Source organism: Dipteris shenzhenensis, chromosome 21, assembly GCF_047967505.1.
Source record: "Dipteris shenzhenensis isolate YYH24624 ecotype China chromosome 21, Dip_SZ_1.0, whole genome shotgun sequence".
Taxonomy (NCBI): domain Eukaryota; kingdom Viridiplantae; phylum Streptophyta; class Polypodiopsida; order Gleicheniales; family Dipteridaceae; genus Dipteris; species Dipteris shenzhenensis.
The window spans coordinates 44,808,629-44,827,394 of record NC_141616.1 but is presented as its reverse complement, the minus strand read 5'-3'; positions in this window follow the sequence as shown (position 1 = coordinate 44,827,394).

Below are 18,766 nucleotides of genomic sequence, written 5' to 3'. Positions count from 1 at the left end.
TCTATTTTTTCAACTAATTCTAGTGTACAGTTAGTCATTTGTGGTGTTCTCTCTAGCTGTGCCCTCTCTCCTCATCGCCACTCTTCTCCTCTCCCCTCTTCATATTTTGTCACTAGGCACATGAGATCTTGTAGAATAACTATTGCACATGGGTTTTTAATTCTTACCCACATAAATAAGAGGTGAGGGGCATCTTCCCCCATAAATTGAAGGAAGTCCTCAATATTCAATCTCTTCCTTAAAAACTCCCCTCCCTGTTCCCTCGTTGCTTTGCCACCCATTTTTTGCTAGTTAATATATTTTTAAATTCTCTTTAGTTGGGGTCTAGTCAAGTAGCTCAAAATAAGATAGCATTGAGAGGCTTACCCTAGAGATGACAAAATGTCAACAAGATGGTCACCCATACCTTATGAGCACATAATGTAAATTTTAGGATGTAGAAAACATGCTTTGCCTCATAATATCTAATGGAGGAGAAGAGAAATCATCTCCATTATGGATCCAATAATTATTGTGCATCAACATTTGTAGCTAAATTAGCACTCTATTATTTTTGTTATTTGAATGCTTGTAATGCTATGCCCGTCACTTTCTTAATAAATATGCTTTTCTTTGAAAAAATAAAAAATATTAAGAGAGGTTCATGAGGTGGTAATGTGCCCATAATGTGTTAACAACCATGCTCTTGTAGCTGAGCATCAATCAAGTGTTTAATAACACACATGGAGGGGCATTAATATCCATCATTATGTATTAGCACTATCTCCTTAGAGGAAGTACTCCATCAAGTGTTTAATAACACACATGGAGGGGCATTAGTATTCAACATTATGTATTAGCACTCTCCTTAGAGGGAGTATTCAAATGGAGAGTTGGATTTTCCTTTTGTGAATTTCCAATCTTATTTTATTTTTTAAAGGTAAACCAAGCTTCATCTTATTCATCTTTCACCTTCAAACCGAAACTTCCTTTTAATAGCCTAGCCCACCAAAAACTCACTTGCTTTCTACCTTACATCCAAAAGGGCCCACCTATCAACTAAAAATTCAAGGATACTCTTCACAAATGGGTTCTCTCTAAGCATTTTGCAGAAAAGATTAGAATTGTGTTCTCTGTCCAACTATTGAAGGTAAAATTTTAAAAGGTAGGCGGGCATCATGTATGTGAGGTGGATTCTCTGTGGAAAGGTCGTTGATTGTCACAACCACCAAGTTCGATCTAGAACAAGAAGGGATTCACTATTTTTTGTGGATGGCAAGTTTCTTTATGTGGACCATGGCTTTGTTCAGTAGTGTCTCAAGCACGAATCAAGTTTGACTATACATTGAGGACCCTATAATGCATACTGTGTAGAGACTTAAATTTGAGGTCTTTTTTGAAATGGTAGGGATATGGAACATTGTCAAGCAAGTTGCACCACGTTTTGCAATAAGATCACAACCATGTATGTTCAAGTGAGCAATTAGTAGATTAGCCCATTTTTAAAAACATGAGAGGGAATAGAAATCTACAAGAGTTCACATAGGAGCTCAACACCCTAAGAGATTTGGAGGGGCTCTAAGGGATAGATGGAGAAAGACTTCAATGTTTTCTTTCCCCTGTTTGAACTCCTATTGACAAACAAATAGCCACAAGCTGCTTATTATTGAAACAAAAATTGCAATAGTACTAATCATATCTTCTTATCTTTAGCATTTCTTTTGTGTGAATGTTTTGTTTAAGTTTTTTAGATTATTAATTGTGTATTTATTTAATTGCTCTCCTCTTGCATTTATGATTCAAGTCACAAAGTTGCTATGTAATTCCGAGGATCAGCAAAAATATTTGAATGCAATAGGCTTAATGAGTCTCATTCAAAATTCCTAGAAGGAAATAATGTGTCGAATTCAACGAAAAATTTGTTACATCTTGATGCTTTGAAGCTGATATGTGTGCCTTACCCTGCATCCACAGTGGTCACAAGAAAGTCAAGTGGCAAATAGTTCTTCATTAGCAGGTTGCTTTACCCACCATGCTTGCAAGTCGTCTATGACTTCAATCAACAATTTCATGCATTGATTGATCCAGAAGTTTAGTACCTCCAATGATCACTTATGGTATGTTACACTTGGGGGGTTCACTATACACAAATCCTCTGTATCATTTGCATTCAAAGCTCCTTATTTGGGAATTTTTGATGAATAAAACATGCTCTTTTTATATTCAACATGTGAATACTCCCTTTAAATGGTTCTATGTAAAAAAGTTAAAAAATAGGAAATAAAAAACTCCTTCAATGAACCGCACGTGCTACGCTTACATATTGTGAGTGGCCCCTCGAGATGTTACACCATGAGGCTCTGTCTGATCTCATCTTGCAAACGAGAATGCTCTCAACGGAAGCAAGAATGGAAGAGGGAGAGAGAGAAACAGAGAGCCACACAAGTTTTGGTGGGTGCAGAACCACCCTAATCTTCTTTTTCATTCATTTATATATGTGTTTGAGTATTGTACATAACCGAGGTTAAGGCACAGTGACCTTTAACCCCACAACCTCCCACTTAAAGGACAATGTGCCTTTAAGGGAGAACAACCAATGAGCATAAGTACTATCCAATGCCCATCAATACACAACAATACTCAAACCGCTGACTAGGTAGACTCTTCGTCAGCATATCTGCAGGGTTATCATCTGTATGAATCTTGACAAGCTCTATGCGCTTGTCCTCAAGTACCTCCCTGATGAAATGGTACCTGACCTCAATGTGTTTGGTCTTTGCATGAAAGAACGGATTTCGTGCTAGCTGAATAGCACTCATGGAATCACTATGCAATGTCGGTACACCTGTATGAATCCCCAAATCTCCCACTAGCCGATCAAGCCATATAGCCTCCTTGCAACCCTCTGTGGCTGCAATATACTCAGCCTCTGTGGTAGACAAAGCAACGCACTTCTATGCGCAAGACATCCACGACACTGCACCACCTGCAAAGGTGAACACATAACCAAAAGTGGATCTCCTACTATCCACATGCCCTGCATAGTCTGAATCTGTGTACCCAAGTACATGCATGTCTCCTTTACCAAAGCAGATGCACATCTCCTTGGTACCCTTCATGTACCTCATGATGCACTTAACTGCCTCCCAATGCCTCTTTCCTGGATTAGCCATATATTGGCTAACAACTCCCACTGCAAATGCAATGTTTGGTCTAGTAGCTATCATAGCATACATAAGACTCCCAGCCGCTGATGCATAAGGAACCTTGGCCATCATGGCCCTCTCCTCTTCTGATTTGGGACTATCTATATGACTCAGTTTCATATATGGAGGCAATGGAGTACTCACTGCCTTCCCCCCCTCCATATTGAAACGCTACTATACTTTTGTAACATACTCTTTTTGTGAAAGCCAAAGGAGTTTCCTACTCTGATCACGCGTGATGCGCATACCAAGAATATGACCTGCAAGTCCCAAATCCTTCATATCAAAGGCCTCATGCAACTTGGCCTCTAATGCATCCAGCTCATAAGTATTCTTACTAGCCAATAGCATATCATCCACATATAGTGCCAGGATTATCAGGCTACTATCCTTAGCCCTTTTAGTGTAGAGGCAGTGATCGATTTCACTCCTTCTAAAACCCTGGGACTGAATGAAAGCATCAAACTTCTGATACCATTCTCTAGGCGCTTGCTTAAGACCATAGAGACTCTTCTTCAGCTTGCAAACTAAATGCTCTTTGCCCTTTTCTTCAAAGCCTTCCGGCTGCACCATGTAAATTTCCTCATGCAAATCCCCATGCAAGAAAGCTGTCTTGACATACATACATTTGCAAATCCCCATATCCTCTGATGCCACTAGTCCAAGCATGCATCTAAGTGTGGTCATCTTCACAACCGGAGAGAATATCTCATCAAAGTCCACACCCTTCTCTTGCTTTCAAGAACCCTTTAGCAACCAAACGGGCCTTGTACCTAGGCACGTCATCACCTATGACCTTCATTTTGTAGACCCATTTACATGGCAATGCTTTCTTTCCATGTGGCAAAGAAACCATGTCCCAAGTCTTATTCTTCATAAGTGAACTCATCTCTAATCACATAGCATACTCCCACTTGCGTTGATCCTCATGCATCATAGCCTCTCTGTAGCAAGAAGGCTCCCCGCAATCAGTAAGCATCACATAGTCTACCCCTGGAACAAACCTATCAGGCGGTCTAGACACTCTGGATGATCTTCTCAAAGGCATTTCAGCTTGCTGTCCCATTTGCATATCAGCCACATTTGGCTCATTATTTCCACCAATAGATGATTCATCATCTACCCTTGATTGTATACCTATGGGAGTACTTGGTGGTACCATTTCTTGCACATTTGGTGCATGGACAGCTTGCTGTCTATCAACATATGCAGGTGGATTCACATCCTGGAAAGTGATTCTCCTCATTTCCACATCCCTCATGGGTGCCTTATGCATCTTCTTCTCATTGAAGACCACGTCATGGCTGCGTATGATCTTCTTTGCTTCTGGATCCCAGGGACGATAGCCCATCTCTCCACTTTCACCATAACCCAGAAAGATGCCTTTCCTAGACTTAGGATCTAGCTTCTTTCGAAGCTCTTTTGGCACATGTGCATATGCCTCACACCCAAATATACGCAAATGAGAGTAAGAGGGCTTCTTGCCACTCCATGCCTCTTCAGGATTACCACCATCCAAACTCTTACTAGGTGATCTATTGATCACATGCACTGCAGTCTTCATTGCCTCAGCCCAAAAACCACCAAAAAGACTTGCATTGGAAAGCATGCATTGCAACCTTTCTTGAATGGTATGGTTCATCTTTTCTGCAACTGGATTTTGCTTTGGAGTATAAGGGGATGTGAGCTCCCTCTTAATCCCACGTGTATCACAGACATGCTGAAAGTCATGAGAGAGATACTCTCCACCATTGTCAGTCCGTAGGCATTTAAGCGTTCTACCTGACTGATTCTCAACCAACGCCAGCCATTTTTGAAATATCTGGAACACATCACTCTTCCGAGCTATAGCATAAGCCCACACTTTCCTAGTTGCATCATCAATGAATGTCACATAGTATTCAGCCCCACCTGATGACCGTGTAGGCATGGGACCACATACGTCTGAATGCACCAAATCAAGCATTTCAAACTCTTTCTTTCCCCTTATTTTATGGGCTGATTTAGTCTGCTTCCCATAGAGACAATGCTCACAAAATTCAAAATCAGAGAAACTCAAATGCGGTACATAATCCAAACGGGATAAGAGTTTCATTCCATTCTAGCTCATGTGCCCCAACCTGCAATGCCACAAAGAAGTGCTTGGCTGCTCAGTTATTGCAACAACATGATCCAATACCCCTAATACATGTAAGGGATACAAAGTCCCACACTTGGCACCCCTGGCCAAAAGCATAGAGCCCTTCTGAATTTTCCAACTCTGAAAGCCAAAAGTGGTGTGAAAACCAGCATCATCTAGCTAACCCACTGAAATAAGACTCTTGGTCAGCTTAGGTACATGTCTCACATGTTTCAAAACAAATGCAGACCCATTTGCAAAAGAAAACTTTATGTCACCTACTCCCACTATGTCACATGCATAGTCATTTCCAAGATGCACACAACTGTCTTTCCACTGTCATAAGTGGAGAACCATTCCCTATGGGGAGTAACATGGAATGAAGCACCAGAATCCAAAATCCAATCTTGGGAATATGCATCATCTGAAGTGGTAAGCAACTCTGCAGATAAACTAGACATGAAGAGAACGTCATTGTCATTATCATGTGTGACTGCATTGATCTCCTCGATCTTCACTTTTCCTTTGTCCTCCCTTGGACTCTCTTCCTTTTGATTTGCACCCCAATTTGCATTCTTTTTCTTATCCTTTTGCTCTCTTTTCAGCTTGTAGCAATCCTTTTTCATATGGCCCTTCTTGCCACAGTGGTAACACTCAATGTTCCGTGCCCTAGATTTGCTACATGACTTCCCTCTTTCTTGGGACTTCCCCTTGAACTGTGATCTGCCCCTTTGCACATTTAAGGCTGCATCCTGCTTGTTGCCATCCATAGACTTCCGTCTAATCTCCTCGGCCAACAAGCTACCCATAACATCATCAAATTTCAGTACTCCACCAGGTGCAGAGTTACTGACAGCTGTACGGAAGGTATCCCATGAGGATGGCAATGAACATAAGAGAAATATTGCCTTATTCTCTGCATCAAAATTCATTTTCTGAGCCTGAAGCTAGCTAAAAATAATATTCAATTCATTCAAGTGAGAAGCAATGGAGACCCCTTCCTTCATCTACAGCTCAAACAACCTCTTCATGAGGTAAACTTTATTAGAGGCAGTTTCCTTCTCATAAGTGGCACATAGTTTCTTCCACAAATCTTCCGTAGTCTGCTCATTTACTACTGTGAAATAAATTGACTCTGCAAGATGAAGTCTAATAGTAGACTTTGCTAATGCATCCAATCATCCTTAGACATATTTGCAGGCTTAGCTTCAATCCCTGCGAAGGGTTTAATCTGCTTCTTTTGAATAAGCACATCCCTTATCTATTCTTTCCACAAAGAAAAGTTTTTCCCATCAAACTTTTTAATGTTGAAAAACTCCTTTTCAGACATGGAAGAGGATGCCATGATGCAAATGAAACAAAATCCCAAATGCTAGTCCCTGCAAGAGAGAATCACACCAAATACCAGGTGCACCCAAATGTGTATGCCACAATAGAGTGAAATATCACCCAAACTCAAAGCTCAAAGCATCAAAAGATGCATCTGACTCATGTGCATATACTATGCATTGATATGAGCAAATCTAGCCCAAAAGAAAATGCCAATAAGTGCCAAATGACTCAAGCATAAACACCGTCCACTGGCATATGCATCAATAATATCTCATCCAAGAGAGCATAGCACTATCAATGCATCACTTGAAATGTGTCAAATCTGTCCCTCAGCATAAAATAGCATCCATGTGCAAAGCGTCCATAAAAAATAGCATCCCACAAGGCAATTTCAGCCTATCAGCACATCCAATAAGGACCGCAATGCATCCAAATGGCCTATAAATCATCCACTGCAACCTAATGCATATCACAAATGAGTGCACACTTCTCAAACTGCAACCAGAGTGATCTGCATAAGGTATGCTCAAGAAATCATGGTCCCACGGTAGTGACCGCTATTGAAAATAGAACCTGAGATGCCTCAAAACATGGGCGCCATTGCATAATCGGAATCAGCAAGAAAATCTACAAATATCTCTCTTCTGGCAGAACTCCAAAATCCCAACCGATGAGTGAGAAATGGGAGTCAACACTTATCCACTGCCATGTGGCATAAATCTAAGGTTTCAAAACCTTAGAATGAAAAATGCATAACAGAGAGACGAAATCGAATACACAGAGATCTATAACTCTGAAAATCCTCCACCGAATCGTGCAAGAACTGACAAGTAGGGGTTTTTGGGCGTCCGAAACGCAATGGGACAGAAGGTTTTGGAAACCGTGGTCTCAATCACTGGGTCCAACACACGGACTGAAAAACGTTTTTGGAAACAGAGTTGTTTGTAAACTCCATCGGAGTGCGAATGATGAGCAACATAGAAGTTTTAGGACCTCCTGAGTCCACTGGAACTGACAGATCTGCAAATGGTTGCTCCAAACTTGAGTTCCAACACCCGGGCAAAAAATAAAGAAACTGACACAGTGAGTTAGAAATCCAATGAAATGATCGCAGATTCAAGAATGAAGGTGTTTCCAAGCTCCTGAAGTGAAGTGGACACCAAAAGCAAGCAATAGTCGCCTCTACAAGTCAATACGGAGTCTCTGTCATCAAACGGAATAGAAAAAAGCTCAAAAAACGATTTTTTTTTTTTTGAAAACACTTAACAGGCTCTCAAAACCACTTCACAAAACCAAAGTGACTTTTCCAAAGGTTCCTTCAAGGTCTCTGCAAACTCAGATGCAAGTAAAGTCGCCCACAAAGCTTCCCATAGAGCTTCTCCTTCCTCCCATAGAGCTGTTGAGCTTCAAGCATTCACGCACGCTCAGCTAGATCACCCGGGCTCTGATACCAGTTGAGAGTGCTCTCAACTGAAGCAAGAACAGAAGAGGGAGAGAGAGAAACAAAGAGCCACACAAGTTTTGGTGGGTGCAAAACCACCCGAATCTTCTGTTTCATTCATTTATATATGTGTTTGAGTATTGTATTAAATGTTCATGGCCCGTGTATTGCATTAAATCTCTCTACTACTTACATGGTTGATGGAAAATGTAGTCGCCATTACCCACATCCATTCTCTCTATCTAGATACTACGGTGGTTAATGATGGCTACCCTATATACATGCATCGAGATGATGGTAGAAAGATACAAGTGAAAGTGAAAATCATTGGATGCCATTCAATCCTTTCCTATCCATGAAGTACAAGGCACACATCAATGTTGGAATTCGCTCCACAATTACTACAGTAGTTAAGTATTTATATAAGTATGTGTATAAGGGGCATGATAGAGAGACCATCAGGATGCATATAAATTGTGTGTTAGAGTTCGATTAGAGGAGAGGCTAATGGTGTTGAAGAAGGAGGGGCATAGAGAAGTGGAACGGGTTCTTTGGAAAATTTATCTTGAAAGAGGATGGGGTGGAGGGGTTTTAGACAAGGATTCCAAAATACTTACCTCTTATGAGAAATAGGGGGCTTTGAAAACCAAACCCAAACCTTCAACTGCTCACAATCCATCGACCACTTCAGACCCACTAGGCACACTTGTTAGCAACATCTGTGGTGATGGGCCTTCTAGCAAAGATACCTCTAGCCGTTCTATAACTCCTAAGCCTAACCTATGCCTTATCATGTAGAGATATGACTTGAGCTTACAATGAGCTTGGTTCTTCAAACATACATGCTCGATTCGCAAGTCAAAATTATTGTAGAACACCTCGAGCTAATTGATTTGCACCTTATCCTTGTATGTTGAAAGGATTTTGTTATATATTTCTCGAGATATAGCTGGTGATTTTCTTATATCATAAAATCTCTGACAAAAACCAAAAGAATGTTGTATCTTCTCATTGACAACCTTATTGATTGGATAGCCTTGAGACTGGTGGGAGGTCTTCATCTCAATGATTTTGTTGTAGTGTGCCAAAATTAGCACAGATTGTGTTTCAATGATACCAGTTAATTCAAGCTAGATTTTTTTTTTCTAACAACACTTATTGAGATGCGTGCACTCACTTGTTTTTGATGGCCATGATGTGTGTAGCTTTATTGTACATGTGAAGGAGCTCCCCATCAATTTTTGCACTCCATACATCCTAGCAAGAGAGGTTAACCTTAGCTTGTAGAGCATTCCTTTTAAGCATCTTCACCACGTCCGGAAGTTACTCGATTGAATGAGGGCTTGTAAGCTGTAAGGATAGCTTTTCTCATTTTTTCGATCTCTCGTCACATTTAAAAGGTATTGAGGCCATATTGAAAGCAAGGGAGGGAGTCACAATGAGAATCAGATTACAGTGAGTGATGGAAATCTATAGGCAAGCATAAGGAAGCAAGGAGCTAGAGTAAATAGAAATTGTAATATGAGGTACCAAACCAAGATGCTCCTTGCATGAAATAAGGGTCATCTCTCTTCACCTCCAAAAGGCATCAAGGACATATCGAAAGCAAAGGAGGGAGATACAATGAGATTTAGAGCATAGTGAGTGATGGAAAGTGTATAGATGAGCATAAGGAAATAAGGACCTAGATCAGATAGCAATTGTGTTATGAGGTATGAAACCAAGGTGCTCCTTGCATGTGGCTCATTGGAGAAGATGCACCACTAGATTTAGTGTACAATGTGATGCCCTGGTCAGAACAAACTCATTGTATATTGTATGATCAAGAGATACCTTTTTCATTATAAATCTGTAATATGAGTGCCTCTATGAATATTAGTTTGTTTAAAAATAATTCAAAAATGTCCTTATGTTGTACTCATGTGATAGCTACATAATTTCTTAAGTGACCCCCCCCCCCTCTTTCGCATAAGGGAAGGTTAGATCTAAAATAGCCCCAAGTTGCCCTAAAAGTATTTGTGTGTGTGTGTGTGTGTGTGTGTGTGTACAAGGATCGCTCGAAGGCACATTGTTAAACTTTCATGCAAAAAATATTTGAGGACAAGCTAGCCTAGCCTACTAGCGGCTATATGCTACCCAACTCTAAAAAGGCTCCACCAACTAGCTTGCCATCGTTGATACTTGCTACTAGAGCTGTCGTCATCTCCCCTTCCTCATTGTCCTTACCAAAGTCATCTCCCCCTTCCTCTTGTCCATGCTAGAGTCATTGCCTAATCTACAGGCTACTTCTAGGTCGGGTCCTCGTTTCATGTCTCATCCTTGTTGTCATGTTGCCCCTTAAACTACTCCTCTCCATGTCTGCCCAATTTTTGCTGACTAATTTTTATTGATTTGTTCAATGGAGAATAGATCCTAAATGCATTTTATTTATTTTGATGGTGGGGGCCACATAATGTTGGTTGGTTTTTCCAAAGATTTTTTATTTGTGGTAGTCATAGGCGTGGTTGGGTGGATCAATGTTAGTTGAGGTTTGAATAGATTACATTATGCTTAATTCCCTTGAACAAATATGGAGGTATGAGAGGAGAAGACTGGAGATGAAGAGAGAGGGCACAGCTAGAGAGCATACAACAAATGAATAATTATACGCTAGATTTAGTTGGAAATTATAAATATATACAAACCCCTTTAGGGTTAGGGTTAGGGTTTCTAACCCTTTTCTTTTTAGCACTCTTTTATGTTAGTGCTATGCACATATGATTACATGATGTTGAGATGAATCCTCAACACTTTCCCTCAAGATCAACATCATGAAGTAGGCGTTCCCTCAAGATGATGATTATAAGGACTCGAAAAAGGACTGATATTACATTCAAAAAAGGACTGATATTACATTCCATCACACTCCTTTAATGGGAATGTCCTTCCTCTGAGTCAAACCAAGAGCTTGTCAGTGCTTCTCGAAAAGCTCTTTCCCAAGGGATTTGGTAAAGATGTCTACAATATTATCTTTGCTATGATAATGTTACAATGTGATGTCACTAAGTAATCCTCTTTCTCTGATGAAGTGCTTTCTGACATCAATGTGCTTTGTCCTGGAGTGAGATACTTGATTCTTGGCTAATGCTTGAGCCGATTGATTATCATGTAGCATATTGTTGTTGGCTTTTACTCATCAAAGTAATCTATTTCTGACAATAGTCTTTAGAACCATATAGCCTCACATGCACTTGTTGTGAGTGCCCTATATTATGCTTTTGTTGAAGACAAAGAACCAATTGGCTGCTTGATTGACAACCATGATATAACACCTTGACCAAGGAAAAATTCATAATATCCTTGTATGGATATCTTAGTCTCATGATCTCCTACATAGTCACGGTGTCACAATATCCATGCAACTTTGGATGACTTCCTCTGTCTTCTATTCCAAACTATCTTATTACCTCTGATGTATCTCAAGACTCTCTTGGCTACATTGCAATGAGACTATTTTGGATTTAACTTAAATTGTGCAAGTGAACTTATTGCATAATAAGTATTTGGCCTTGTGATAGTCAGATATATAAGAGATCCGATGAGTTGCTGATAGTACTTGTCATTGACCATAGGCTTTTCTGGATATTTGGTAAGTTTCAAACTCTGGTCCATCGGAGTGGTTGCAATCTCACAATATGCCATATGAAACTTCTTTAGGAGACTATCCCCATATTTATGCTGTCTCATGAAGGTGTTGTCTGAGTCTCTCCAGAACTTAATTCCAAGACAATAATGCATAATTCCAAGACCTTTCATGTTGAACTCTGCAGATAAGCCTTGTTTCAACTTGTTGATGAAGCTATCATTGCTTCTTGTCACAATTAGATTATTTACATACAAAAGTGCAATAGTAATGTCTTCCCCTTGAGCTTTGTAGTAGAGAGTATGATATGCATTAGACTTCATGTATCCTAGATTAGCAAAATACTTGTCAATTATCCTATACCAACTTCAAGGTGTTGATTTAAGCCATAGAGACTTACTTGAGATGGCAAACCTGATGCTCTTTCCTTGGTTCAACATAACCTGTTGGTTGCTGCATGTAGACTCCCTCATCTAGGTAACCATTGAGAAAATCATTCTTGACATCTAGTTGGTACACATTCCATCTCCTAAGTGTTGCTAGTGATGTAAAAAATCATAAGTCTCATCATATCCTTGTATGCTCCTTGTATGGCTGTTGATTGTCGTTTAGCATAAGTCTCATCATAATCTTGAACATACTGTTGGCAAATCCTTTTGCAACAACTAGACTGGCTTTGCATCTTTCAATGCTTCCATGTGGATTGTACTTCACTTTGTAAACCCATTTGTTTGCAATGGCCTTCTTTCCTGGTGGAAGGTCGCATAAATCCCAAGTTTGGTTTTTGTACAGACCTTCCATTTCTTCATTCATAGCCGTTTGCCATTCTGGCTTGTCAATCGCATCTTTGAAGCACCCTGGCACTTCCACAGCCATGATGGTAGTCATAAGAGCATAATTGGTGGTTTCAATCTCAGATTTCTTTGCCTTTCTAAGCATATGTCAATCTGGCTATTGGTCTTCTTTCTTTGGTAGATAGTCTGAGTTGTTGGTGCTCTTCTTGGGGTGACTCTGGTAATTCTTTCTCCTCCTCATCAACCTTTTCATTAGGTGGCTGAGTAATTAGTGTGGTAGTCTCTTGTGTACTTGATGTCTTCAATTTTGATTACTCATCAAAAGTTACATCTCTAAACATTGTGACCTTTCGATTGATGAGATCATACAGCTTGTATGCTTTGATTTCTTCTCGATTTCTTCACTATAGCCAACCATGATGCATTTATGTGACTTAACATCCAAATTTATGTGATGATCATTAAGGAGATTATGCAACATATAAAAAACACACATAAAGAGATATGGTCACTTTTAACCCTTACCAAAGATATAGTTAAACGATGAGGTAGAAGTCATGCTTTATCTTCCTCATGAGTCGATGTTGACCCAAGGATATCAAAACACTTTAAGGAAATATGAAGAGTAGAAGAGAAACATAATAGATTTAGTGAAGAGGAAGATGCCCTAAATGAGGATAAAATAATGCGTAACATGATAAACACTTACTTTGATGCTCCTTCACCACAAAATGAAAGAGATGAAGATGTGAAGTGAATAGGGAGGATAACATGAGTCCTGAAGAGGACAGCTCATGACATGAAGCAAGCACCATGTTGTACAAAGGGGCAAGCCATTCTATTCTTGCCTCCATTCTTTTGATCTTGAATTTACAAGAAATTTATGGATGGTCAAACACTAGCGTTATGTCCCTCCTTTGGTAAGAGTTTTGATGTGGTCTAAACTATAGTTTAATGCATGACTCCAAATTGTTGCTTCAATCAATGTCCCACGTTACTCCAAACACTACTTCCAAAAGGAAATACAAAGCTTGACACAAAAAAGGATGCAAAGAAGATGTTGACATCATTAGGAATGGATTACATGTCAATTCATGCATGCCCCAATGATTGCATCCTTTATAGAGGAACATATGAGCACTCTATAAGCTATCCACAATGTGGTGCATCACGATATAGGCAAGACACACAAGGAGACAAGATTTTGGGAAACCATTAGGAAAAAAGGGAGCTCATTTTGGGGCCTTTTAGAAGAGAGAGAAAATAGGCTCTCAACCAATTAGGAGTGGGCCAACGTAACGTTGAAAATTCAACAAAAGAAGATGAAAATAAGAAAAAGAAATAGTACTATATGTTTGTAGAAGCATGTCACATTAATGAGGTGATCTGATTTGAATCTTTAAAAAGTTTATTTTCTGTGCAGAATTTGATGATTCTGACACCGTAGACGCGTCTGGAACGGCCCAAAACCCCAAGAACGGCATTGGAAACGCTGGAATCGGACATCCGGAGGCCCGAAAACGGCCAAAAAAGACCGAAAAGTGGGATTTGCAGCAAAATGCGATCTTTCAAAAGGTGCCAGATCGCATTTTTCTGCAAATCCCACTTTTCGGCCTTTTTTGGCCGTTTCCGGGCCTCCGGATGTTCGATTCCAGCGTTTCCAGTGCCGTTCTAGGGGTTTTGGGCCGTTTCGGACACGTCTGCGGTGTCAGAATCATCAAATTCTACAGAGAAAAGTGTTGCTCTTATATGAACATTGAATGTAAAGCATGTGAAAGAATATATTTATTCCTTTTCACACTGACATTTCTCACGCAAGTATCCATATTTTCTTGCTTTGGTAGAGAGAGAAAAGAGAAAATAGCGAATTTCTTACAGGGCCCCAAAATGAGCTCCCTTTTTTCCTAATGGTACTGTGACACATGTCGATCCTAACATGCATCACGCACTTGTTTCATTGTGGATTATTAGTTGGACTTATGGAGTGGCATTCTCGCAACCACTTAATGGATGGAATGTTGTGTGAGCCTTGTCATTTGCATCTTGGGTTGGTTGTGGATGGTGTTAATCCCTTTGGACATCAATACACATCGTGATCCATGTGGCTAGTAGTAGTCGTCACAATATACAATATTCCTCCTTGGATGGCCATAAAGAAGGGGCATTTGATAATGGCACTCATTGTGCCGAGCAAGCACAAGGTGAAAAACATGGATGTGTGTCTAGCCCCTTTGGTGGACGAGTTGCAAATATTATGGAATGGCATGCAAGTTTATGACATTTCAAAGCCTTTGGGTCAACATCATTTTCAATGGAAAGGCATTCTAATGTGGATCATGCATGATTATCCTAGGTTGCATGATTGCTCAGGTACCAAACTTCTATTCCTCTCAATTCTCTTTTGCCTATTAAAATGCAAGATGTAACTTCTGCCAATGCTCTTTGTCTCAATAATCTTTCACTTCTACAAGATGTAACTTGCGTCCTTGCATTTTAATAGTCTCCAAGTCTCTGAATACATTGCGTGTCCCTCTTGTGGAGACAATTTGTGCACTCGGTACTCAAAGATCTAAACAAGGTCGCATATGAGAGGCATATGTGATTTCTTCCTATGGACCATCTGTATTGTGTGGATCCATCTTTTCGGGGGCTAGAATTAGCTCGTACTCCTCCAATCATGAAGTTCTAGGATTGGGAGCGACTTTGGCATGATCCAAAAATCTAAACACCTCCACCTAGCATGTTGCATCTCTCCATATTTTATACTCTTCCTTACCGGAGACAACACAAAGTCACGTATTTGTTGGACCCAATGCACGCATTCAAAAATGTGTCTAAAAGTTTGTGAAAGAATTTGATTGGGGATAGAGACACCCCAAAGGCACGAGGTGACTTGAAAGTGATGAAAACAAAAGAGCCTTCTGGCCAAGAGAAAACCATGTCGGCAAGGTGATTTTACCAAAGGCACCATGGGTTTTGACAAAAGCAAAGGAGGAGACCTAGGAGGAGACCTAGTTGAAGAGCGTTATCGTGGGTATGAAAACCCCAACCAAATACATGCATAACTTAAAGGGTGCCTTTACTTCCTCTAAAAATCTAAGTGGTCTAAAGTCACATGATTGGAAAATTGATGTAAGGTCACTACAAGGCACAAGCCCTTTTCCAACGGAAATACTGACCTTTTTTACACAAAAGTTTTTTTTTGACGAGTGTAAAGGTCAGTATTTATGTCACTATTAGCATCGAAAAAGAACAGCCGCTATATAAGTGTCACTATATAGTGACACTGGTAAACGTCGCTATATAGTGACGATTAACAAAAGCTTTAAAAAAACATTAGTGGGGCTAAACAGGGCCACAACAAGCCTGTTTTGACCCACTAATGTTTTTTTTTTAGTAATTACAAAATAATGTTTTTTCTTACAAAATTTCCATTGTGAAAAGAGTGATACAAAATTGCTCAAACAAGCCAAGCACCAAAAGCATATACATGTCATTGTTTGTTACAAAATTACCCTTTCAAAAAGGGTGATACAAAATTGCTCAAACGAGCCGACATATAGAAGCATATACATGGCGAAGTATATGCAAATTACTACTAATACTACTACTACTACTGCTCATCCGAATCATCATCCTCGTCCTCATCCTCATCCTTGTCCTTGTCATGCTGGCCTGATCCGTGGCCCTGATCCCTGGCCCTCGTGAGTTGTGCCTAGTCCCTAGCCCTTATGAGCTACGCCTGGATCCTTGGCCCTCGTCGAAGTCGTGTAAGCCTAATCTCTCATCATCACCGCTCACCTCCACTGATGGGACATTCGAGCTTTGATTCTAAGCGTGAAACCATATTAATTGGAAATTAGATTGGAACTTAAAGAATAAAATAGTTTAAAAAGTGAGATTACAAGTAGGAGTAGACTTATACCTTGTGAGTAGCCACCTCAGCCCAATCAACCGTCGCTCCCAATGCCTCCTGCTCAATAAACCATGGCTTTGTTCCTTTGCAGAACCCGCATCTCATCTTTGTGTCTATGGGATGGTGGCCCATCACAGCTTGGTGTGGGCCCAATTTACGAGAGTTAGATAAAGTGCATGCAATATGTAGTAAAACAAGTAGAACAATACATTAAATGAGAAGAAGTAGACTTACCACGGTTGCCTCAAATGCCAACCGTCCGCCTACACCAAAGTGCAAAGTACCTATGGAGTCCAGCCGTCTCCTCACAACCCTCCTCTGACCGTCGAATAGTTTTGGATGGTCCCTGTACTGCTTCTTGAAAAACTTCCAGTCGGCTTTGTCTGCCAAGCTGGGTTTAGCCTTCTCCTTTGCGATGGAAGTACACAAGGTTGACCTACGATGCTTCAAGAGGACCCCCATGCACTCTTTCATGTAATCCGAATTGAACTCCCAATTTGGGGGGTTAGGGTATTATCTTTTTAATTCATCAATGACTGCCTACTTCTTTTGGTCATCTTGGTACCGCCACTCAGTAGCTATGCCGCTCCTGAAGTGGTGGCTCATCAATAGCCTCATGGTGGCCATCACTGCGGAGCCCTTTTTATTTTCTATAATCTCTCCAACAACTGTGATTTCATAGGGCAAGTCCTCAATCGAATAAGGAGGACTCATGGTAGTGGAAGAGTCAGAGCGAGTGGTGCTACTACGAGTGCTTACGGAGCAAGGAGTAGCAATGGGAGTAGGAGAGGGCAAGAGACCTGACTAGTACTGGGTCTGGGGACCAAGTGGAGACCTGTAGGGATGTGAGTGTGTTGACTTGTCTACATCTCTCGAGTCAGCACAATGTAAGCGACCCTTTTCACTCTGCCTTCCCTTATAATGGGCACGATGAGGTGATGACCCCTCATTCGAAGGGGCTAAAATGGATGGCTGGACAGTAGGTCCAGCCATTGGTGTAGGAGAGGGATTTGTTGAGGTCCTCTGGGATAGCAGAGAGAAGAATCTCACTGGCTCTGCATCAATCATCTGTGCGACAAACTCATCGGGACTCTCGATTAAGCCATGGGCTACTAGCAAAGGAGTTCCCTGAGGGGTAGTCATAGTGCTACATCCAAGAGAAGTCGGGCCAGCAGTAGTCATAGGGGTAGACCCCCGAGGTGTCGCTTGAGTGGATTCAAAGTCATATGGAGAGTAGAGATCATGATGTCTCCTCCTACGAGTGTTTCCATACTCGTCGGACACGCGACGTGATCCCATGTCTAATTTGGGAGGATTGGACAAACGTAGACACAAACACGAAGACAAAAGACAAAAAAAAAAAAACAAGAGCGGGTAAGAAGTGGATAGACAATTAATTACTTAAGACAATTATGAAATTCAAACTCAAGAAATTATGAAAAGGCAATTAATCACTTGTGAAAATTATGAAATGACATCAACGCATAAAGGATAAATATGAAAGGACAATTATTTACTTAAGACAATTATGAAAAGCCAGTTTTGAAATGATAAATATTTATGAAGGACAAGTGGAATGCAATAAGATTTTCATATATATATATATATGTATAAAATAGAGACCAAAAGTATGTCTCCAAAATTATGTATATAAAAAATATATGTCTCCAAAAGTATGCTTAAGCAAAATTTGTCTCCAATATAGGTCTACTACTCTGCATTACTGTCCGAGGTACTTTGCTCCTCCGCACTACTAGGCAGGTCACTGGAGACCTCATCCTCCACCTCTTCTAATATGCGGTCATGCTCTTCAACGATTATGTACTCGCAATCCACGAATGCCTCCAAACAATCCATTATGTCCTTTACACAATCATATTTGAGGCTCCACCGGTCATGGCAGTCTCTCCACAACCTACGGAGGAGAAGGAGAAGGAGACATATGCTTATGCTTATGCATGAGCATATGAGCATATGCTCATGCATAAGCATAAACATAGGCAAAGGCATATATGCTTATGAAAAGAAGATAAGGAAGAGGGAAAAAGAGCATAAGCATAAGAGAAGGAAGAGGGGAAAAGAGATTGAAAGAGGGGAAAAGAGCATAAGAGAAAAAGAAAAAAAGCATATGCTTATGCTTATGCATGAGCATATGAGCATAAGAGAAAAAGAGAAAAAGCATATGCTTGTGCTTATGCATGAGCATATGAACATATGCTCATGCATAAGCATAAGCATAGGCAAATACATATGCTTATGAAAAGAGGAGAAAAAGAGATTGAAGGAGAGGGGAAAAGAAGAGAAGCAAAGGAGAAGGAGAAGGAGAAGGAGACAAATGCTTATGCTTATGCATGAGC